Here is a 25,778-nt window from a genome sequence, read left to right on the forward strand (position 1 = left end):
TTCAGGGATCCCCCCCACCCCCCAGACTTCGTTCTTTTTTTGCACTTAACATTGAGAATGATACTTGAAAAGACCCCAACTTAAATAAAAAAATTTTTAACGAAAAAAAGGAATTTGCGAATAAAGAATTAAATTTTTAACTACAAAGTATTTGTCAGTCAATAAAACAAAATCTGCAAAAGAAGGATCAATCAAAAAATTTATAAATTTTGTAAATTATATAATTTGTAACAATTTTAAGTTAAAATAGGTTTTCATACCTCACAGTGTGTTCCGAATTCTCTAGTAATAATCTCTTGAATATTTATTTTTAAAAATCGTTACAATGTTTTCCAGAAGTCTCATGCAAATTTTTTTATCATCTCGAAGCTCGAATTTTTCTTACAACTTTTAGAAAATCCTGCTAAATAAAACAAATTGTCCAAAAAAATTTAATACGTTTTAAATTAATTTAATAAAAAAGTCATTTTTAGTTCTCCCACGAAAATTTAATTTAAAAATCTTATTCTTCCGAAACCTTTGAAAATGCTAAGAAAGCTTTTAAATTTTGTGTTTAAATCTTCAAAATTCTACATTTTGTTTCAAATTGTGTTTTAATTTTTCAAACTGTAAATTATTTTGTAATATTTCCAAACTTCTAAATATATATCTTAAATTTACTCGAATTTTTTCCAAATTTATAATTAAATAAATATATTTTTACTTCTTCATGGAAATCGATTTTTTTCATCGAAAATTTAACTTTTCCATGTTAAGTTGAAAATTTATTTCTTTAGTTGAGAATTTAAATATCTGGTTGTAACTTCCTTATTTTTAAATATCTTTGTGAAAATTAATGTATTTTGATCAAAATTAATCTTCTTAGGTAGAGAATTAATCTTTCCGGTTGAAAATGCAACATTTTGTTAAATTATTATTATTTTTTTAGATATTTTTTGGTGTTTAAAGAATTATCATTACAGTAAAAAATGCATGGATTTGTTCAAACTCTATCTCAGGAGTTTTACTATCCTGTTGAAAATTCGTTCTTATTAATTTTAAAATCAATGCTTAAACATCTTGTATAACGTATAAAGCAGGTTATATCAAACGTATTAATTTTTAAAGGAAAAAAATCATTTTTTCAAAATTTACCGAATTCAGTGTTAACAATTTTTTCGACAATAATTAAAACAGGTTCAATTTTGTATCGCTGTTCAAAATTGGTAAAGTTAGATTTGAAAAACATTTCTTTTAACTCTGACTTAATGAAAATCTTTTATATTCTGCTTTTTATGTGTCAAAATAGTATTTTTAGTTAACTTTCATGAAAAAAACTGCTTGAGCAATAAAAAGAAATGTATGGTGTTTGTTAATGAGTTTCCAAATTGAGTTAGAAATAAGATTATTCATAATCTTGGACTGGGAGTGAAGAATTGTTTAAGAATAATTTGAAGAAGTGCTATTTTCTGAAAAATAAACCACATTTAACTTTAGCTCATAAGTTTTCAAATATGATTAAATTTGAGCTTGTGGAAATTTCTAAGTTAGGTGAAATGTTGCACTAATATATGTAAGCATCTGCAATGGATTTGAGTTGCTATAACTCGCTATGAATCGCTATAACTCGGAGATTCCGAATATTATATTTATAAATTACTAAGTGGTAAATTTAAAAAAATGCCATACTCTGCATTTTAGTCCTCATTAGGTACAAAGGAATCCTGTAGACCAGGATCGACGGCAGCAGATCGGCTGAGTGCAGGGATGACGTAAAGAGGGTGCGGCGGAGGATCGTGTACAGGTACCCAGGGCGGAATTGTAATCTGCCGCACTTTTTCAAATCATCTTCGATCTTACTGGCACTTTTTAGATTCGTCATAAATGCAAACCTATTCATTTATATCTATTGCTTCTCACGCTAAGCTAGACAAATGATTCTTTTCCAATTCCTCATTAGGGTGGGTCGAAAAATAAATAATTTTGGAATTTTGTGCATCTTGATTAAGTGTGCTTGAAAAAATGATTGATTAATTTTCTTTTGCGCAGAGTTTCAAACTTTTCTTGAGTTTCAATTTTTTTACATCACTGAAGGTCAGAAAAGTCTTCAAGATTTATGGCAGGTATCAATCATTTTTATTTAGAAATAATTCTAATTTAATTCGTCCCTCTTTTCGGAAAAAATAATAATAGGTTTGTAAATAGGAGAAGAATTTTTTGGGGTACTTCAAAACTTTCCAATGACAACAATACACTAGGAAACAAATCGCCAAGACCCAGAACTCGTAATTGGAAATACAGCAAATTAAAAGAAATTTGTTTGGGTATTTAATGAAATAATTGTTATGACTTGTGGATAAAGCATTTTTCTGAACAGACTCGCACAAGAAATCTTAAATCACAAGTGATAAAATTTATATTATTAAATGCCAATTTACAAATTTCGAAAAATTGCTGTAAATCTTATTTTGACTCCTAGGTCTTGTGGATTTTTTTATACATCCAGATATGTTAAACAGAATCAAAACTCAAGAAATTTAAAAAACTGTGCAAGCAAGAAATTTTCGAACCAAAATAAGAGCTTGTTTGAGCACCCTATTGCTTATTGTTGCTCAAATGTTCGTTAAATAAAAAATGAAGAAAATGTTTTTCGTGGAGAATAATACACCTCGGATATTTAAGACGGATCGTCCACATATTACGTGACATTCTAAGGGTCTGCTCTAACGTGACAAAGTGTCACATAGACTGGGTTCGCAAAGGTTTTGTAACGCGTGACACTGTCCAGATAAAAGAATTAAATTTAAATGCTTATCGATACATTAAATACCAATCCTATCGATACAAAAAATTAAGTGGTTGAATTTTAAAACAAAGAGTTAAATTTTCAAGCCGAAAAAACTAATTTTTAATGAAAAATATTATTTTTAGTCGAGAGAAATAAATTTTTAACCGTCAAAAATTACTTTTCTACCATAGAAGATAAATTTTTAAACGAAAAGGAAGAATTTAAAAAAAATACATGAAGTTTCAACTAAAAAGGATAAGTTTTCAACAACAAAAATATAATATTGAACTTTTCAGATAAACAGAAACTAATATTCCACAAAAAATAACCGAGATTGAGAAAAAATAGTTACATTTAAGATAAATAGCTTAATTTGTAACAAAAAATAAAAATTCTTAATACAAATTTTAATTTATTACCAAATAGTTCAATTTTTGGTTAAAAAAAAAATAGTTTTTCAACCAATAATGGAATCGCTAAACTTACAGCTTAAAAAATAATTTTCACCAAAAAGACAAATTATCAACCACATGTATCCAATGGAAAATGACGAATTGTTGAGAAAATAATTAAATCGTCAACAAAGATGATGCATTTTAAACAAACAAGATTAAAATTAAAATCAATTGGACGAATTTTTAACAAATTACATGGATTTTCTATAAAATAATTGAATGACTAACTTAGATAAAAAATTATACAAAAAATTACATTTTCACAAAGAAAAAAATAATTTCCTACAAATTATTTACATTTTCAAAAAGTGGAATAAAACTCTTGAGATAAAAAAATTTACCAAAAAGACCAATGTTCAACAAAAACGTTCATTTACGACCAAATAGTTGAGTCATATACTTAACAACCACACACTTAATAAATTTATTAAGTTTTTTCAATAAGGATAAGGATAATAAAGAAAAATTATCCGTTATAGTGTATCGTTATAGTGTATCGGATAAATTCAAAATGTTGGAATGAAATTTATGTTAGTGAGACTGGTAGGAGACTTAAAACTCACATTTTTGAACATCAGCGGGATTGTGAATTAGGCAATCAAAATACTCGTTTGTGACAACATGAATGGCAATCTGATCAAACTATTTTATAAAAGATTTATCAGCCTTTATAAGTTACTTATTGAAAATTGACTTTATCTCTTAATCTACTCGTTAGTTCATCTTTATCCTTCCAAATAAAAAAATCTTGGTTCGGTTGTTATTATTATTTTTTTAATGTAGTAAAATGTCTCTTTTGAAGCCCCTGAATTTGAAGATTTCAAGTTTAATTTTTTAAAGGGCACTTTTACACTCCGGTTATTTATAAACTTTAACCTTCGATAAGAAAAAATAACTAATTTTTGTTCACTCTAAAATTATGTTCTTTTATCTTAGATAATAACGAAAGATTGAAATGTCTTGGATGGCTTTATTAATATCAGTACAGGTAAATTTTTAAAAAAATCCACAACTTGATTCATTAGAAGGTTTTTAAAAATTCTATGCCAGTTTATTAAATCTGCTTAAATGATTTAATTTAGGTTATGCATTACCTTAAAAAAGGCATGAAACAAGGTCGAAACGTACGTTGCTTTTTTAAAGAAATTGAACAATAAAGCATGATTCATGAACAACTGAATCCACTATTATTTTTATTGTACCGTATGACCAATAACACATTCTCAGACGATTTGACTTCATCAAAACTGGAATAATTAACTTTTTTGAAAATTAAAACTATTTAAAAAAAACTCTACACAAACCATAAACGAATTTCCAACAAGATAGTTATATTTTAAAAAAGAGTTTAATTTTTATCCAAAATTTGGATTTTTAGCAAAAAAGTTAATTTATGTCCAAATAGTTGCATTTTTTACTTGTATATGACACATTTTTAAATAAAACTTAAATGAAATTTTCCAGATAAAAAAAATTATTTTTCCACAAAATAAAAAAAATTTTAACAACATAGCTACAGTTTCAAACAAATAGCTTATTTTTAAGTCAACAATATAATTATCAGCTCAAACACTTTTTTTCAGCTAAACATCGGATTATCAACCACTTGCAATAAATAAATATGACGAATTTTTTAGCAAACAGGTGAATTCTTAACCAAAATTATGAATTTTTAAAAATGAAGATTAATTTTATGACCAAAAAGACTAATTTTCTAAAAAAACTTAATTTATAATTATATAGTTGTAGGTGTGATATATAGTTAATCGGAAAAGGTGAATGTTTAAGAAAGAAGTTTGTGACGACATAGTTGAATTTTTAAACTCTATAAGCGACATATTTTCAACCAAAAGTGAAACTAAACTTTTCAGATAAAAATTTTGTTTTTCGAAAAACAAAAGAGTTAAAAAAAGATAGTTTGAAATAAGTAGTTAAATTCGTAACCAAAAATATTCATGCTTAAGAAAAATGTTAATTTACGACCAAACAGTTAATTTTTTAAAACAAAATTGATGAATTTTTAACCAAAAACGGAATCACTAAATTTTAGTTAAAAAACTCTTTTTCTACGAGAAAACGAATTATCAACCAGTTGTATTTGATAAATAAGGACGATTTTTTGACAAAGAAGTTTAAACCTTTAACCAAAATCATAAATTTTTAAAACACAATATTCATTTTATGACCAAAAAGACCAATCTTCAACCTAAAACATAATTTATGATTGAATACCTGAATCATTCTCAGCCAAAAATATAAATTTTAGGAAAAAAGTTAATTCACGGCGATATTGTAGAATTTTCAACCTACAAGCGACATATTTTCATCCATAAGTGAAATAAAACTTTACAGATAAAGAAAAATATTTTTCGTCAAAAACAAAGAATTTCCAACAACATAGTTTTAAATAAATAGTTTATTTTTAAGCCAGCGATATGAATTCTCAAGAAAAATGTTACTTAATCCGGAATAGTTTAGTCATAAACTTGGAAGGGATACTTTCTCAACCAAAAGTAGAATAATGAACTTTAGCAAATAAAAAGTAGTTAAAAAAAGGCTTTTCAACAAAATAGTGAAATTTTGAAATGAATAGTTCAACCTTGAGCAAAAAATGTAAATTTTCAAGAAAATAACACACAAACAATACAAAAAAATTCAACTAGAATGTTATATTTTTGAGAATAGTTTAATTTTTAACAAAAAAAATAATTTACGTCCATATATTTAAATTTTAACTTATGAGCGACAATTTAAAGAAAACGTGAAATCAATTAGAATTTTCAGTTATAAAAAACAAGTTTTTAACAGCGAAAAAAGCAAATTATCAACTATCTTCATTTAATGAAAAATGACGAATTAAAAAAATGTAAATAGTTAAATTTTCAAATGAATAGTTTAAGTTTCAATAAAAAATATGAATTTTTAACAAAAACAAGTACGTTTACGACCAAATTATTGAATTTTCCATAAACAATAAACGAAGTTTCAAGAAAATTGTTAAATTTTCAAATACATAGTTTAGTTTCAAACCAAAAATATGAATTTTTAATAAGATATAAATTCTTATCATATTGGTTCACTTTTCTAACAAATTCGCGAATTTTCATTTAAAAATGTCGAATTTCCTACAAAAAAATTTATCTTTTTACCAAACAGGTGAATTTTTAATTAAAGCCATGCATGTTAAACAGAAGAATGGACTTTTTACAATTTCATAAAAATTTCATGATTTGCAAATTTCGGTATCGGCCATATTGAATTTTGTAATTCTAAAACCAAATTCGAATTCAGGGGCCCCCAAAACGCATAGATGCTCATTTTTATAAAAATCAAACTATTATCAGTTTTTACATTTAGAATTGAACCTATTTCTCGATGGCCAAATGTCGGCCGGCGAAAGACACAGGCCGATTCACTGACAGTGAATGCAGTGCTGCCAAATCGCCGAGGCGGGAACGTTTGCAGTATACCTGTAATTTTATTTATATACGATAGAAGTGTGAACGTGCAGGCCGTATCTCAAAATATGGCGACACTAGCGCCGGTGATAGATACTCAAACTAGGTAGTCGAAGATACCGTTAACGGATTAACATTGTCATTTCAGAACGTTTCTTCGCGAAATACACTAGGAGTCCATATAATATAATTTACATAAAAAAAATTTTACATAAAATTTACATAAAAATAGGATTTACATAAAAAAATAGGCAAAACGTTGTCATCTCAGAATTTCGAAGCGATAACGTCATATATGTGGCGACAAACAACAAGTTGATTCCCTGGAGTATTTGTTTCAATAAATAATTTTTAATAATTAAATAAAATGTTAAATACCATTTAAATGTTTTGTAAATATATATATATGTATATACATTTGGTTCGGTTTTGATTCCTTTAGAATCAAACCGAAGGGTCTATGACAAAGCCACTGAACGCGTCCTCGGGTTGCGGATAGAGGGTCCCTGTACCAAGGGTTTCTGCTGAATATGGTTACAAAAATAAATAGGCAGTCGCGGACAATTGTCCAGGGGTGGTCCCAAAGGAATTAACCCCCAAGCGGAGGTGTGAAAACCGTGCCGAAAGCTGAATGGCACCTGGGTAAGGTGTCTAGAACGGTGACTCTGGGATACCAAGCGACCTCTCAGAGTACGAAGCCTTATCCTTGCATGCGGCGTTCTACAAGGATGGACGAACCCCTTTCCCTAGCTCTCGTGGGAACAGCAATGACAACACCAAAGATAGTTGTAGTAAGTACGGTTCAAAACAACAGAACGCGCAGGGCTCCTGACAATGGGTCGACCAACAATGCCGACCACTCTGGAGCTGGGGGAGCCAATGAAAATGGATTCAATGCCGATCAACGAAATCTCAGAACCTTTAGGTGGACGGAGCGACTGAATCACGACTTCCTAGAGTTCTACAATGCGAGTGTGGCTCCTGAACGGGGTTACATGGAACGGCTGCATGTTCTGTGGTGCGAGAAACACCCGGAGCTATCGCACTTTTCGCAGCAACGCCAGCGAAACCATGCCGAAATACTCCGAAAAAGAGGATATGTAAGCGGAACGCCTACTCTGCCACATCTAGAACAAGCCGGCAACAGAGAAAGAGAGGTGACACTAAGACCAACCGCGAGCAGGCATCCAATAGAGGAAGAGCGATGCTTTATGACCTGGAGAAACAGCAACACCAAGGTTTCTCTCAAGCCTAAAGATCTGGCAGAAATGGATGACGAACTTCGTGGATATTTTTCCGAAAAATTCGACCTCTGGTCTATCAAATTATTGTGTGCATAATGCAGCGAGAGCTTTAGCCGATACGAACCGTAAAACAAAACCAACATTTGATCATAAGACCAAAAGGCGAATGCATAAACTTGCAATAAAAAGAGGCTTCAGTGTGATTGGCTATATCACATCTGGCAGGAATTTTACCACCAAGATCCGAAAATTCGCGCGCGAACTCCGGACACGTTATCACACACTTGACAAGTCAAAGCTGCTGACCATCAGACAGCATATTGTTGAGAGAATGTGGATACTATCCGACGCTAAAAAAAGGATAGAGCGGAGGGGCAGGTGCGTCGGAGAAAATCAACAGTTTCTCTCTGACCCATCTCGACTCTTCCAAGACCCTCCAGTTACTGTCGACCACCTTCCCAAACCAAAGAAGGTTGAAGTATTTTGGAGATAAATCTAGGAAGTACAGCATAGACTAAACGAAGACTCAGAAAATATAAATAGCTTCAAGGAGCTGTGTGATGCCCTCATCACACCTGAAGAAGAATGCTCACCCATCACTACCGAGGAGGTGAAAAAAGCACTTAGAGGTACAAAGAACTATTCCGCACCGGGACCAGATTGTATCAAAACCATTGGATGGAAGAAGTTTTCTTCAACCCACCAGCATTTGGCCCTTATTTTTACGTCATATTTAAAGTCGGAAAAGCCTATTCCGGAGTGGTTGGTGGAAGGGCACACAATACTCCTGCCGAAAATAGGCAACTTAGCTAAACCGAAGAATTACAGGCCAATCACTTGTCTGAACACACTTTATACGATATTCACAGCTATCCTAAATTATAGGATTGTTTGGGCAATTGAACCTGTGTGGCAAGAAATGTATGAACAGCGAGGCTCAAAGAAAGGCGTAGCGGGGTGTCGAGAGAAGTTTCTCATAGATAGATGTGTCTGCAAAGATGCAGCATTCTACCAGCGTCACCTATCGATGGCCTGGATTGATTATCGGAAAGCTTTTGATTCGACCTCCCATAGACTTATCACATGTCTTTTGGAAAGCTTAAAGGTTTACTCGCAAATCGCTAGGTGCATAGGGAGATTGATGCCGCTTTGGAAAACCAGATTTCCTATCTTATCTGGAAAAAATCGTGTGACAACTAACAAGGTCATCTTTCAGAGAGGTGTCTTTCAGGGCGACACCGAGAGCCCATTCCTCTTTTGCCTTACATTATTGCCACTATATCTAGCACTTCGCCATTCCGACGGGTACTTCTGCGGCAACCTGCAGATCGAAAGTACAAGGTCACTCATGTATTGTACATGAACGAACTTAAGGTCTATGCTAAAACCAACGAGCAACTACATCTAGCTCTAGGGATTGTCGAACGATATGCTAAGGAAATTGAAATGGAATTTGGGTTAGACAAATGCGCCAGGGTTTATTTGAAGCGAGGCAAACTTAATGGCATCCCTGAAGATCTTGAGCTCGTTGATAGAAGTGCAATACGACTCCTTTGCGCTAGAGAGACTTATACATACCTAGGCGTGCCACAGAGCCGCCCTCAGAATGTGACATATGTAAAGGATACTCTCCGAAGTAGATACAAACGTCTCATCCGGCAGATTTGGTCTCCAAACTGTCGGCGAGGAACAAAGTATTTGCAACAAACATGCTTGCCGTCCCGACAGTACCCTATTTATTTGCAGTAGTTCCGTGGACGAAGAACGAACTCAGATTCTTTGATATCGGGACAAGAAAGGTTATGCACATGAACAAAAGCAGATGGCATAAAGAACTTCTCGTGGGAGAAGTTTTCTTCCATCCATCAGCATCTGGCCATTATTTTCACCTCATATTTGAAGTCGGAAGAGCTGTTTCCTGAGTAATTATCAGAAGGCCACACAGTACTCGCTTTGAAAATGGGCAACTTAGTTTACCCCGATAATTACAAGCCAATCACATATCTGAACACTCCGTATACGATATTCACGGCTAACCTAAATGATAATATTGTGAAAACAATCGTACCTGTCTGGCTTGAAATGTATTGACACAGCGACTCAAAGAAAGGCGTAGCGGAATGTCGCGAGAAACAGCTCATCGATAGATGTGTTTGCGAAGATGCAGCATCCTACCAATGTGACCTATCGATGTCCTGGATTGATTAACGGAAAGCTTTCGAATCGACCTCCCGTAGACTCATTTTCTGTCTTTTGGAAAGCTTATAGGTTCATCCGCAAATCGTCAAGTATATAGAAAGATTGATGACACTTTAGAAAACCAGATTCAATCTCTCACCTGGAAAACATCGTGTGACAACTAACAAGTTCAACTTTCATATAGGTGTTTTTCAAGGCGAGACCATGAGCCTACTCTTCTTCTGCCTCACATTGTTGCCACTATTTCTAGCACTTTGACATTCTTATGGGTACTTTTGCGGAAAACCTGCAAATCCAAAGCACAAGGTCACTCATGCATTTCACATGGATGCTCTTAAGATCCATGCTGAAAAGAAAGAGGAGCTACATCTAGCTCTAGCGATTTTCAAACTTTACACTAAGAAAATGGGAATGGAATTTGGGTTCGAAAAATGCGCCAAGGCAAAAATGCGTCAAATCCGACAAACCTGGTCTTCCAAACCGTCGGCTAGGAACAAAGTATCGGCAAAGAACATGCTTGTCATCCCAGTAGTACCGTACTCATTTGCAGTGGTTCCACGGAAGAAGGATGAGCTCAGAGCCCTTGACATTGGGGCACGAAATGTTATACACATGAACAAATGCATGAATCTTAAGTCTTCTGTTCCGTGACTGTATATTTCACGGCATCAAAGTGGTCGCGGAATATTGAGTCTTGAATGTCTTCACAACAGGATTATTCTGGGCACAGCACATAGAGTTGCAAATGGAAGAGACCCTCTTCTTAAAATGGTCAGGAATCACGAAGAAGTGGGCAAAGGAGCGTTTCTATATAAAGCAGCGGAGGAGGCTGCTGAAACACTCGGACTTGACTTCAGTATTAGGGGTGAGCAAAATGCATCAAATCTTATCTATCTCGAATACTCACTCCTGAAAGCCCGGATTGAGAAAGCACAAGAGAAAAACTTTCGTGGACAGCTCCTCGATAAGAGGATACACGGTATCTTTCACAGAAATGTGAAGGATCAGTCAATGTCTTGTGAGCTAACGTTTGCTTTCCTTAAATCGCCCAGATTGAAGTCTGGTATAGAGTTTTGCATGCGGTATTTTTGCATGCCAAGACGGTGTCTTTTCCACCTTAACATACCGGCGCCACATTTTGAGCCAAGACATTCCTGATGATAGCTGCAGGCCGTGCCATGCACACCCCCTGCATTTAGCTGACATACTATCTAGTTGTCCAACTCACGCGGGAACGACCTACATTCAAAGGCACAATGCGGCACTAAGAGTGCTTTATTACCATCTCTGTCACTCATACGGCATTCACCTTAATATCGCTACTCTAAATGCTCCTAGGGAAATTGAGTTAATTGTCGAGAATGGGAAGTGCCGCATATACTGGAACTTTTTATTCTCGAAAATTTTTTCTGTTGCTCACTCGAGGCCTGACATGGTTCTTCTTGACTTCGAGAAGCGAACCATGTTCGTTATCGAATTTTCGGCACCAGCTGACAAAAAAATCATAACCAAGGAGAATGAAAAGAAAGAGAGGTATCGAGACCTTATAAGGGAGTTGCAACGACTAGACCCGGAATATTCTGTTAAATTAATCGTCTTTATCATCGGCGCTCTTGCAGGTGTCAATCTTTCACTTGCTAATGGCCTAAAGAGCATCCCTGCGTGTCAACAATATGCTAAAACACTTGGGGGAAAAATGCAGAAGGCGGTAGTCCTTGGGTCGCTCCGTGTTCTTAGGGTGCACAAGGCTTTTGCTGGATCGTCGCATTGATTCCTTTACAGATTGTAACCACCAATGTCACGGTCGTGAGACGTGGTTGTGGCTGAAATTTTACAGCGAATTCGCTGGCAGCGGGTGCAATTTTCCAGGTTAGAACCCACTCCCGGCGAAATCCTGCGGTTGTCCTTATGACAAATTTTTAATTATAAATACACTGTCCTGGCAAAGTTTGGTTACACTTACAAAAATCGTTTTTTTTGTATTAATCGCTTTAATTATACCGGAGCTAAAAAATGTTTTTTTTTTAAAGGTTGATTGTTTTCGAAATTCTGTTTTAAATAAGCTTAGGGTGAAGCGAATTTGTCTACTTTTTAAGTAGATATTGCGAAAATAGTGTAAATTTCAATGTTTTCTTAAATTTTCAATAACTTCCGAAATAGTCAACGTTTTTCAATGTTCTAGGGCTCATTTTGAAGCTTTTTTCACCGTATCACAAAAGCTTACGAGTATGAATCGTTGGAAATTTCTTTTAGAATTGCAAGAACTTGAATTTGTAACTAAAAAGTTGGAAAAATTGAAATACTATTTTAAGTAACAAAAATATTTTTGTAAAATATATGAAACATATGATCATGAATTTTCTATGTAATTTCCCCAAATTATATATTGATTTCACTTCTTTATTCATAATGTGTCCCCTAATGGTTTACATGACTTCCATTCCTTAGAAATCTTTCCGCTTATGTCTATATTTTTAAAAAATCTTATTTCAAGCAAGAGAGAGAGAGAGAGAGAGCATAAGAGGGCAAACGCATCTTAGTCCACTTAACGTTTACCGTACCATTACTTACAAATCCATTCTTATCCTAATCCATCCTCCCCTAGAATCTTAACCACATTCTCTTGCCAGATTCCTTTATTTTCCATTCCTCTCCTATATCCTTCCCATACATGCTCCCATGTTTCCTCGTCCTATTCACATATTCTACACTTTCTGTTCTCGTCTTTTTCCCAGTACATCCCCTCCCTTATTTCGTTTCCCAATCTAAATCTTGCTATCCTGGTTCACCTTCTCTCTCCCCATCTCTTTTCTAAATACTTTCGCACTTCTTCCTTTTTTATAATCTTATAACATTTATTGTATTTTGATTCCTCAATCATCCCCCATCTTTCTATTAATTGTCTTTCCTTCTCCCTTTCTTCCAATTCTTCATAGTTTACTCCAGTCCCGTCTTCTATTCTCTATCATTAAAGAACTCCCTCATTTCTTCTTCCAATCTCGTTAATTCGATCGCACTTCCTCTCCTCTCTTCTACCTCCATCAAACACTTTCTCGCTAACTTCCCTCCTTTTCCCTTCCACAGCTTCGTCTCAAATTTCTCACTATATATCCTGGTGTCCTCCAGTCTGCCCTAAGTGTCCACCTTATATACCTTTCTTGTAAACTCTCAATATCTTTTCTTTCTTTCCATCCCCATATCTCTGCACTATACTCTAATACCGGCCATACCAGCGTATCAAATAAACACATTCTCCTTCTCGAATTTCGTTTAAACCTTCTTTTTCCTATTCCCAATATCTATTTCATTACCCCTGCTGCTTTTTTTATCCTTTCTCTTATATAAGCTGTATGATCTCCATTCGCTTGCAAGATATATTCCAAATATTTATACTATTTTACTTCTTCTAACTTTATTCCCTTTTATCTCCCTGTCCATTCTTTCTCCCCCCCTTTTCTAAATCTCATTATCTTTGTCTTTTCTACATTTACATTCAGCTTTTTCCCATCTAAGTATTTCTCTAATCCTGTAATTAATCCCGCCATCCCTTCTTCGTCCTCTGTCATCAACATTATGTCGTCTGCGTATGCCAGTGTATATATCTTTTTCTTCCCTATCCTAACTCTTCCCCAAACTTTTCTCCTCATTTCTTCTTTCAAGTCTGATATTAATAAATTAAATAAAAATGGGCTCAAAGGACATCCTTGTCTCTCGCCCCTTTTTCATTATAACTTTTTCTATTTCTCCTCAGTCTAATGAGTCAAACGCCGCCTTTAAGTCCACGAACATTGCTGTCATTGCCCCTATTTCCCTTTTAATTCTCTTATTTACTGGATAGTTCAGAACATAGATGTTGTCCATTACCCCCATTTCTTTTCTAAACCCTGTCTGATTCAGTGACTCGATCTTTTTTTCTTCAACTTCTATCTTCAATCTCTCCGACAAAATAGTTACATATACTTTATACAGTGTAATCTGTTGTGATACGGTGAAAAAAGCTTATAAATAAGCCCAATAATATTGAAATACGTTAACCATTTCGGAAGTTATTAAAAAATTTAAGAAAACATTGAGATTTACCCAATTGTTGCAATATCTACTCAAAAACTAGACAAATTGCCTTCACCCTGGGCTTATTTCAAACAAAATTTCAAAAACAATCAACCTTTTCAAGAGACATTTTTTTAGCTTCGGTATAATTAAAGCGATAAATACAAAAAAAAAAAACAATTTTTCTGAGTGAGTCCTAAAAAGAAAAAAATTGCATAAAAATGGTGTGTTGTCATGCATCCATAGATAAACGCAAAAGTCTGCATTTTGAGCAGTGTCTGGCGGTTCGTTGGATACATTACAAATGAGGGTTCAGTAAGTAGGGTCTTATAACAGTGATTTTAAAGAAAAGGCCAGCATGCTATTCGAGTAATTTTTAACAAGTATATAGTCACCTACTTTTACATAATCCTTCATTTGTTTCTACTTATTATTTTAATATTTTCCTGTAGGCGTGTGGGTACATGCATTAGTCTCGTGGTACAGGGATCTAAGTAGCGACTTTGGTTTTTCATTCACTCGCTCTTTTTTTAATTAAACAGTTAAAATGAACAATTCTGCATTTCCCGACTTAAAAGTAATATATTCAGAATATTCGAATTATTCCGATTCCAACTATATGTAATTTGTTCATAAATTTGTAAAATAATTAATTTCGATACAAATTTTTGTTTAATTTTATTTACTTTGACTTGTCTGTGGAAAAACACCCCTGCTAGAGTAAGCTCACCCAAACTGAAGTCAGTAAAAAACAGAAACGTAGTAGAAAACATAAAGTTCACTGTCCGCTAGTCTCGTAAATAAATCTAGTTAAAAATTTTTCATGAAGTTGTAGAGCTTCATTTCAGATTGGCTGAGACATCTCAAGCAATCTCGCCTTCTTAAAAAATTGAGCAATCTGATGCGCGAAAAAAACAAAATTGGTCGTTATGTAGGGTGTTCTATCGGGAAACAGAGTATAGATGGCTACAATTCCAGAATTGTCTCTGCTGACGGAGGGTTTATGGTGCGAATGCACTCTCTGCGGTGCCAGACACACCCAGAGCTTCAGCACATTTCGCATCAGTCATTGCAAAATCAACGTCCCCACATCTTGAAAAATGGATATGTACGCGAACATGAAGCAACCACAGAAAGCAGACAACTCCTAAAAGATGATAGCGATTTCAGGATAAGGAGGAACGTTGACATACAGCTTCCTCCTGAGCCCCAATATCTAGCCGTAATGGATGCCTCCCTTCGTGAGGATATCTCTGAAGAGTCTGAGTATTAATTGTTAATGCTTGCATCAGCTGAACAGGAAGATTAAATAAGCAAGACAGAAAGCGTCCAGTGTTCGGTGTGTGATTGATTACATAAAATCTGGTTGATCTTTCACGGAAAGCGTTCGAAGGTTAGCCCCAGTAGTGAGGACCTTCAATCACAGACTGAAGAAGTGAAAGGTGCTCTAAATTAAACAGCATATTGTTTAGAATATACGGGTATTATCTGAAGCAAGGACAAAAGCACAAAAGAGGGAGAAATCGATAAGAAAAGATGCAAAGTTTCTAAACAACCCAATGCACCTATTCAGCGATCACCCTGCTTTGTCAAAAAAATTACTCAAGCGCAACGAAGGAGAGACTTTTTGTAGACAGACGTAAAAGATCCCGAAAACACTGGGATTAAAAGAAGATAATAATAATATTAGCATCCGCTTTAAGAAATTTTGCGACAAGCTCGTGACATCTGAGGAGGAATGTCCATCAGTCATTGTCGAAGAGGTGAAGAAAGCACTTAGAGGTACAAAGAACTCTTCCATTGCAGGACCAGATGCTATCAGGAACTTTTGTTGGAAGAAGTTGACTTCAACACACGAACATCTGGCCGGCATAGTCATCTCATATTTAACGTCGGAAATGATAATTCCGCAGTGGCGTGTGTTAGGACACACTATACTTCTACCGAAAAAAGGCAACCTGTCCAACCAAGCGAATTACAGGCCGATAACTTGTTTAAAGAAACTGTATAATATCTTCACAGATGTCCTGAACAATATGATTTTGCGAAGAATTGAGTGTTTGAGGAGTGCACAAATAAAGTGGTTTGAAAAATGGTGCAGCAGGCTGCCGAAAGAATCTGCTAATTGACTTGAAACTGCTGGAAGCTTGAAGGTTCATAGACACATAGTTAGAATCATTTAAATATTTATACCATGAGCCCCCTGATTTTTTGCATGAGACTTCTGCCTCTATTTCTAGTAGTGCGAAATTTTTCGAGATAACTTTGTGACAAAACTAATCATGGCGAGCATAAGGTCGCTCATGTATTGGATATAGATAATCTGAAGATCTATGCTTCTGATAGAAACAAAATTTCAGAGTGCTTTAAATATCGATAAGAAGTAATAAGGGGAGATTGGTTTGTCTTTGATTTGGACAAGCTCCGAGATAGATAGAGTCTATTGTCCAAAACAAGAAGTACCAAATTTTCTGGAATTATGATTTTCAGACAGCAATCTAGTTGCACACTGGAGGCCTGACATCGTTTTAGAAGACTTCGAGAAACGTACTAAGCTCTTGATCGAATTCTCTGCTCCGGCCGAATACAAAATCACTTCCAAGGAGAAGGTAAAGGAGGAAAGGTATCAAGTCCTTACAATGGAGCTACAACGACTGTTCTCAAATTATTCGGCTAAAGTAATTGTCCTTGTGTGCCATGGCACATACGAGATAGATTCGGAAAGCTGTCATACTGAGGTCGCTTCGTGTCTTCAAGAGACACGAGGGTTTCTCCAGTCTGTCGACGTCATTTCATCGTGTTCTGTGATCAGGCGGTCGCAGACCGTGGCCATACGTGTGATTTACCGAGCAAATCAATATTCTGCATATTCTGCATTTTCCTCGTAGCATATTGTTGACACGCAGGGAAGCTTTTCAGGCTATTAACCAGTGAAAGTTTAGCATCTTCAGGCGCCTATGATAAGGATGATGAGTTTAACAGAATATTTCGGGTACAATCGTCGCAACTGCCTTATAAGGTATCTATATCTCTCTTTCTTTTCATTCTCCTTGGTTATGATCTTTTTGTCAGCTGGTGCCGAAAATCGGATAACGAACATAGTTGGCTTCTCAAAGTCAATGAGAACTATGTCAGGCCTCGAGTGTTCAACAGAAATATATGTCAAAAATTTAAAGTTCCAGTATGTGCAGCAATTCTCATTCTAGACAATTCACTCTATTTCCCTAGGAAAGTTTAGCGGGGCTTCTTATTGCGGCACTCTTAGTGCCGCATTGCGATGGTATATTAAGGTGTAAATGACACTGTCTTGACATGCACAAATAAAAACGTCCGTGCCCGACTGCAATCCCGATAATTTAAGGAAAGTAAAAGTTAGCTCACACGACATTGGCTGATCCTCCTTATTTTGGTGAAAGATGTCGTGCATCCTCTCATCGAGGTGCTGTTCACAGAAATTTTTCTCCTCTGCTTTTATAATCCGGGCTTTCAGGAGAGCTTAATTAAAATAGATAAGATTCGATGCATTTTGATCACCCCTGATACTGAAGTTAAGTCCGAATGTTTCACTAGCCTCCTCCGCCGCTTTGTACAGAAACGCTCCTTTGCGCACTTGTTCGTGCTTCCTGACCATTTTAAGAAGAGGGTCTCTTCTATTTATGAATCCATGTTCTGTACCCAGAATAATCCTATTATGAAGATATTTCAGATTCAATGTTCCACGACCACAATAACGCCGTGAAATATACAATCACGGAACAGAAGACTTAAGATTCATGCATTTGTTCATGTGTATAACATTTCGTGCCCCAATGTCAAGGGTTCTGAGCTCGTCTTTCGTCCGTGGAACCAATCCAAATGAATACAGTACTACTGAGATGCCAAGCATGTTCGTTCCCAATACTTTGTTCCTAGCCGACAGTTTGGAAGACCAGATCTGTCGGATTTGACGCATTTTTGCCTTGGCGCATTTTTCTAACCCAAATTCCATTCCTATTTTCTTAACGTAATGTTTGAAAATCTCTAAAGCTAGATGTAGCTGCTCTTTCTTTTTAGCATGGATCTTAAGAGCATCCATGTGAAATGCATGAGTGACCTTGTGCTTTAGATTTGCAGGTATTCCGCAAAAGTACCCATCAGAATGTCGAAGTGCTAGAAATAGTGGCAACAATGTGAGGCGAAAGAAGAGTAGGCTAATGGTCTCGCCTTGAAAGACACCTATATGAAAGTTGAACTTGTTAGTTGTCACACGATGTTTTCCAGATGAGAGATTGAATCTGGTTTTCTAAAGTGTCATCAATCTTTCTATGTACCTGGCGATTTGCGGATGAACCTATAAGCTTTCCAAAAGACAGAAAATGAGTCTACGGGTGGTCGAATCGAAAGCTTTCCGTTAATCAATCCAGATCATCGATAGGTCACATTGGTAGGATGCTGCATCTTCGCAGACACATCTATCGATGAGCTGTTTCTCCCGACATTCCGCTACGCCTTTCTTTGAGTCGTTTTGTCAATACATTTCAAGCCACACAGGTACGATTGTTTTCACAATATTATCATTTAGGTTAGCCGTGAATATCGTATACAGAGTGTTCAGACAAGTGATTGGCATGTAATTATTGGGGTAAACTAAGTTTCCCATTTTAAAAACGAGTACTGTGTGGCCTTCTGGTAACTACTCAGGAAATGGCTCTTCCGACTTTAAATATGAGGTGAAAATAAGGGCCAGATGCTGATGGATAGAAGAAAACTTCTCCCATCAGAAGTTCTTTATACCATCTGGACTCATAGCGTAATAGTTTTCCATACCACTTAGTACTTTTTTCACCTCCTCGGTAATGATGGGTGGGCATTCTTCCTTAGATGTCATGATGGCATTACACAGCTCCTTCAAGCTATTTGTGTACTCTGAGACTTCGTCCAGTCAGATGGTACCCGTATTCTCTCAACAATATGCTGCCTGATTGTCAAGAGCTTTGACTTGTTAAGTTTGTGATAACGGATCCTGAGTTCGCCCTGCATTATACACACAACAAATGATAGTCCAGAGGTCGGATTTTTCAAAAATGCAAACTTTTGAACCTTGGCGTTAAAATCTCTGCCAAATATTATAGAGTCAATCACCCACTGAATACGGGACGCATACTCTCTTGTCCAGCCTATCTTTATGGCGAGTTAATGCATTCGCCTTTTAGTCTTCTGATCAACCGTTGCTTTTGTTTTTAGTTCGCATCGGCTAAAGCTTTCGCTGCATTATACACAAGACCATTGATAGTCCAGGTGTCGGATCATAAAGTCGTATGCAGTTGCAGTCCGAAGTGGTAACTTTCTTAACGGTACATTTGCGTTTAGCCTAACATTCTGCAATTTGAAATATTAACATTTAAACTTAATTTTATACGTTCAGTATATTTTCCCCATAAATTTATCTGCACTCCTATGTCAAGCACTATGCTAATCTTCGTGACATTTCTACCTATTCCAGCATGACCTCTGGCGCGATGTCATGTTTCAAAACTCACTTCTATGCAAAATACTGAAGTTGTTTTTTTATTCTATTTATACTGATTTTTAGTTAGCAAATTGTCGTACGTCAACAAAAACACTAGAATGCATAATGCGCTGCGATTTTTTCAACTGCGCAAATAGGGGCCGCCGGAACGGATTGCAATTGGAATGCATAATACTGCGAAATATACTCGACTGAGTAGTCACTGACGGCAGCCCCACCGCTTTAGGCAAGAGTCGCAATTAGTTATTTCTAGCCCCTTGATTCGAAAGACTGTGTGGGCCAGCAGTACTATAAGTATTACTACACCATGAGTCACACTACTCAGAATCGGGTGTATTTCTCTGTATCATTATTGATAGTCGTTTGACAAAAATAACACAGCCACACAAAAAAAAGTGTGCGGATCTGGTAAGAGGACATACGTATTTCTACGGACTTTGGGGTGCTGAATTCAAATTCGGTATCAAAAATCACCCATCACGTCATGGTTGAGCCATATCCTTAAAAAATGACGAAAAATCATGCACTGAGGCAAATAAATTTCAAAATAATGCCAGTGAAAATAATGCCAGTTAGGTTAAGTTAGGTAAGGTCAGGTTTTTTTAGGTTATTATAGGTTAAACCTCTATGTAGGTTAAGCCGAAGCTGAATGAAATGGTACCGTAAACACAACGGGACAAAACAATCAGTTTAATTGCGTTTCGTGAGGTTAGGTTAGGTTACGCTAGGTTAGATTTATTTCTAGGTTAGGCTCGAGTTAACCCATTGGATGTAGCACATATTTGCTACTGGGAAAATATGCTTCCAGAGCTTTACGTGTAGTTCAATAAATTTCTGTTAATTCAGGTTAGGTGAGGTGAGATTCTGTTGGGTAAAGTTATGTTAAATAAGTTGATATCAGGCAAGGTTTGATCCTTCACAGTTGTCGACATGTTTTTGAAGTGAAAATTTGCATCACTGGCATTACTTTTAAATTTATTTGCCTCATGGCATGATTTTTCGTCATTTTTTGAGGTTATGGCTCAACCATGACGTGATGGGTGATTTTTGATACCGAATTTGAATTCAGCACTTTAAAATCCATAGGAATACGTTTGTCTTGTTACCAGATCCGCAAACACTTTTTTTTGTGTGGTTGTGTAATCAAAAGGTCGCGGTAGCGATGGGGTCCCCTCTTAGCCTTGAATTGAAAGAATCCTTACGTTTCAAGGCCACGGAAATAGAAGTGACTTCACTGTATTTAGATATATGATCTTGCGCTGATTAGTCAAAGGCTTCGAGACTCAGAAGACTTGCGCAAAATATTCGTATAACCAAATTCTGAAAAAGGGTTATGTTCCCCAAGATTCACCGCGCATTCCCAATAAATAATTAGTTACGAATTAAAAACAATGTAACACAATATTAGAATGTGTTCACAAAAATTCTCGGGACGTGTTTTCTTTGGGAAATTTTTCTTAAATCTTTGTTTGCGAAATCTTTTTTGTTCGTTGAAATCATTGAATTATTTGAAATTTATAATTAGTGAAAAAATCTTATAAAATGTTTCGAAACCTTTTCAAATCTTCCAAATATTTAATATCTTTCAAATCTGGTGAACTGTAAGCTTTTCAAAATCTTTGAAACCCTTTAAATCTTTTAAAAGTTTAAAAATCTTTGTGAAATTGTTATGAAATATTTCAAATCTGATAAACACGCCTTTATAAAATTTTCAAAATCCTTTTAAATATATTTAAAACTTCGAAACATTTTGAAATCTTTATTAATGTTTTGCAATATGGTGTCATTTCCGTATTTTTCAAACAGTTTTGTGTCGAAATGTATGGAAAATATTGTTAATAAAAACAACAACAAATTAATTTGTGAATAACAGAGATTTTTAAGGTAGAATATTTGTAAGTCTATTTAAAAAAAATGGTGAAAAAAGTGCAAAGAGTGCGGCGACCAAGGCCATTATTTGCATCTGTTGGCACCTGTCATCTTCTAAAAAATGCTTAAAAATTCGGCGAAACTTACTGAAGATGATGTTCCAGGTGCAAAATTAGTGCATAAATCAGTAGAAGAGCACAGTATTGAGCAGCTAAAACGATGTCCTAAATGTAGAAAACCACCATTAAAAGGAAGAAAGCGTGATTTAGTGGAAAGGTTAGTTGAGGTTTTGTATGGCAGGTATAAATATTTTCTTTTATACAAGATTTGCAGTTCAGAACATTGTTTGAGTAAATATTTAATATTCATACAAATATCAAATAACACAATATTATATTTTCTACTTCTCTTTTTCAAGTTTAGACAATAAAAAGCCATTTGTTTGTGATTTCCTAGTATAAGGAATGTACTAACAAATTTTGCTTCTTTCATATAAACTGGTTATAAATACATAAATATAATAGTTTTGCGTTCTCAAATGAAAGTATTAAATAGATTTTATTTTTATCAAAAAATTTAGGAGGTTCGAAAACGCCGATAACAATGCTTCATTTAATATGTAAGCAAATGTTAGCAAAGAAAGAAAAGAATAATACCTGCCAAACACAACTTCAACTAACCTTTCTACTGAATCACTTTTTTCCTTTTAAAGATCGTTTCCTATATTTTATCCAACGTTTAAGCTGTTTAACACTGCGCTCTTCCACCGATTTGTGCACTAATTTTGCTCCTGGAACATCATCTTCTGTAATCTTTTCAGGATTTTTAAACATTTTTTTGAAGACGACAGATGTCAACAATTGTGAATGAGCTTGCTCGCCACACTTTTCGCACTTTTTTCGCAGTTTTTTTTCTGAATATACTTGAAAATTTGTTGTATTTAAACTCTGATTTATTTACACATTTATTTTTCGTTGTTATTTTTCTTTACAATATTTTCCATAGATTTCGACACAAAACTGTTCGAAAAATACGGAAATGACGTAAAATACGTATACTTTAACATTCTATAGTAGCGGAGACGAAATTTCCAAGGTCACTGAAATCCCAGCTTATAAGAATAATTCGCCGCTTCTTACCTCTCATCATTTTAATCTCAGATTCATTGTTGCAATTTTTATAATCATACGGATTACAATTTTTGTTGCAGTTAGTCAAAAGAGTTTGATTCCTATATTTTATTCAATAAGTAAAACAACAAATTTTATCACCAATTAATTACGTACAACCGGCAGATATTCACTTTACTTAAAGAATTAAGATCAAAGTATAGAATGATGTTGACACTTGTCAAACGTCAAATATCACTCACGTACCGTTACATTAGTGAAAACAACCCTACCGAAAGAAATCACTGAGTTTTCTTTAGCGAAATAGCCTGGCCCATTTGAGTCTATAAACAAAGTCGATTTGAAACAAAATAGTTTCGGAGATAGTTCGAGAGATTTGGGTCCTTTTCAAGATCCTTTTAGTGGTCCTTTTAAGAGTGGTGCGACGTTAATATAATGTTCCTTTTGTATTCGTCACGTACCGGGCGAACAGAGTTATTTACAGTAGTTGGTCGTGGCTAATCCGATCTCCCTTTTTAAATTTCTCTTCAAATTATTAACAATTTAATTGATATTCAATTTTCTAGTTGAATTCAAAAATGTTGTCTTTTTTCGCGTATCTCATTCCATTTACGATAAACGTTCTATTAATTCCAATTTTAAGCATTCAAAAAAAAGTTAGATATCTGAAGTCATCGAAATCCGTAGATTCCGAATTATTATGTTTTAGGTTGTTCACTATGAAATTAAAAAAAAATCTACTTCTAAATTTTAATCCGAAAGCTTAACAAAGGACCTTTGAGTGTCGGCTGCTCTATTGAGATAGCCTCTCTGCTTGTTATTTATGATCGTATTCTTATTTCAATTTCGGAAAGGATATTTTAAAGGCTTCAGACCATTTAAGCGAGCTTCCTGGACATTTAAAAATATCTACCTGAGTGCCTGCGGAGAATTTCTCTGAGCTTCTTTGACCTAAAGAATTTTTAGTATATACTCAAAGATTCTTTTCGGTAGGGCACCTCCATTTTTTAAGAAAGGACTTAATGGACGTCCCGAATGTATTTATGAACAATTCTAACGTTGTGTTCATTTTTTTAAATTCCTAACTAATTATTTAATTGAAATGCGCGGTAAATCCTGGGGAACATAACCTTTTTTCAGAATTTGGTTATACAGGGTGGACACGCTGGGGCTACATACATGGTGAGTTGAATGCTACCCGAATTTCACAACAGCAGAGGAGAAGTCATTATACAGGGGTATTTTCATATTTCGCGCCTTCAAAGTTGGATTCAGATCGTTCATTCGGCCAAGTCCGTGCATCTTCGGATGGAGTTTATGATAGTTTCCATGGTTGCGTTCGAAACTTCAAACGGTTATGTCCACATTCACCTGTTTGCCCTAATCGCTGTCAGAAAATGTAAGCAATGTCTATTTCATTCACTTTATTTGAAACATATCCTGTCTATTCATAACATATTTTTTTTGCAGTAAAAATTAGCGTTAAATACCATTCACTTTTTGCCCACTGGAAGCGCAGAATATTATTAGAATTTTATAGTATTTGTCACTCAGCAGCCATTCTATAATGTTATTAACACAGAAAAAAATGACGTGTACTTCTCAGTTCACATGTCTCACCTTATTATTAATTAAACACTTTTATTATTTGTAATTACTATATAACATAACCTATATTGTTTTGACACTTATATCCGTTTGAAGTTTCGAACGCATCCATGAAAACTATCATAAACTTGATCCGAAGATGAACGGACTTGACCGAATGGCTGATTCGAAAAAAACTTCAAAGGCGCGAAATATGAAAATATCCCTGTATAATGGCTTCTCCCCTGCTGTTGTGCAATTCGGGTAGCATTTAACTCGCCATGTATGTAAGCCCCAGCGTGTCCACCCTGTACATATATTTTGCGCAATTCTTCTGAGTCTCGAAGCCTTTGACCAATCGGCGCAAGATCTCGAGCGCGGGAGATTTGGAAACCGAATTTAAATCGCCTATATAGTACTTTTTTGCATTACACAAATGCAAGACGGGTTGCATTGTATGCTAGAGTTTATATAATTATATTCCCTATAACTACATAGTATGCTGTATACATACGCTAGATAGCAAAGCACTAAAAATTCTCAAAAGTGAAAACAGAAATTTACGGTATAAGACAGGCATTAATGATCCTTATATCTCGTAATGATGTTGTTGTGGATGAAAAAGTTGATATTGTTGAAACTAATGAATAATATCTCTTCTCATTACGAAAACTCTAGGTGAATGTTTTGCTGTGCATTGAAATATAAAATTTCTTCAGTCTTAGATTTTACACTTCCCGAAAATGAAGAAACGGAAAGTAGGAAACGAAGTGAAAACAACTGTCATTTAACAAACAAAAGGCGGAAAGGAAGGCAGATAGAAGACCATACATCAGCATAAAAAAATCTTCGAGCTTCAATTTTACTAAATCCACAAAACCTTTTTTTGAATCCGACCTCTCATCCAATATCTTGATTTTCCAAAATTCAAAAAAAAAAATCGAAATTTATCCGTGAACTTAGTGCAGAAATTTAAATAATGGCAGTCCCAACCCTGAAGAATACAGAGAGCCATCAAATATAGTAGAATATATTATTACTTTTCGTAAAAACAACACCTCAGGGCGCTTATGTCTTAAGTTCGTCTCCAAGGCATCGCTCTCTGGCTACGTATCAAAACTGAGTCGAGACATAGGCCTTCGTCTTAATTTTATGGCCACGACAGATAGAACTGCATTTACTTGTATTAAGTCGAGCCTTGTCTTGGCTAAGACAACGTTTACTTGACTCAAGATGAGTCTTGTCTTAGCTGAGATTATCGAACTTTTTTTGGCTCATAAATGAGATTAAAATTGATGGATAAAAAATTTGTAATTATAAAATTAGTTATTTTTAATTTAAAAATTCAGAATCGGTGGGTCTAAACGAGTGTAATCCTTAAAAATTTTCTTCAAAGAAATAGTTTGTAACTTTCTAGAAGGATCTCCTAAGCTGTTAGAAATACGTAAAAACAAACAACATTTTCGGTATCATCGTCAAACAAGTATAATACAAATAACAGTCCGTAAAT

The 25,778-nt window shown here is 35.0% G+C and overlaps 1 protein-coding gene across 1 annotated transcript in view; it reads right to left on the bottom strand.

Annotated features, from left to right (window-relative positions):
• LOC117182112 (troponin C, isoallergen Bla g 6.0101-like) overlaps nt 1-25,778 on the bottom strand; it is a 71,950-nt gene that overhangs the window by 45,122 nt on the left and 1,050 nt on the right. The gene's annotated exons all lie outside the window — the stretch shown is intronic.

Source organism: Belonocnema kinseyi, chromosome 10 (assembly GCF_010883055.1).
Source record: "Belonocnema kinseyi isolate 2016_QV_RU_SX_M_011 chromosome 10, B_treatae_v1, whole genome shotgun sequence".
Taxonomy (NCBI): Eukaryota; Metazoa; Arthropoda; class Insecta; order Hymenoptera; family Cynipidae; genus Belonocnema; species Belonocnema kinseyi.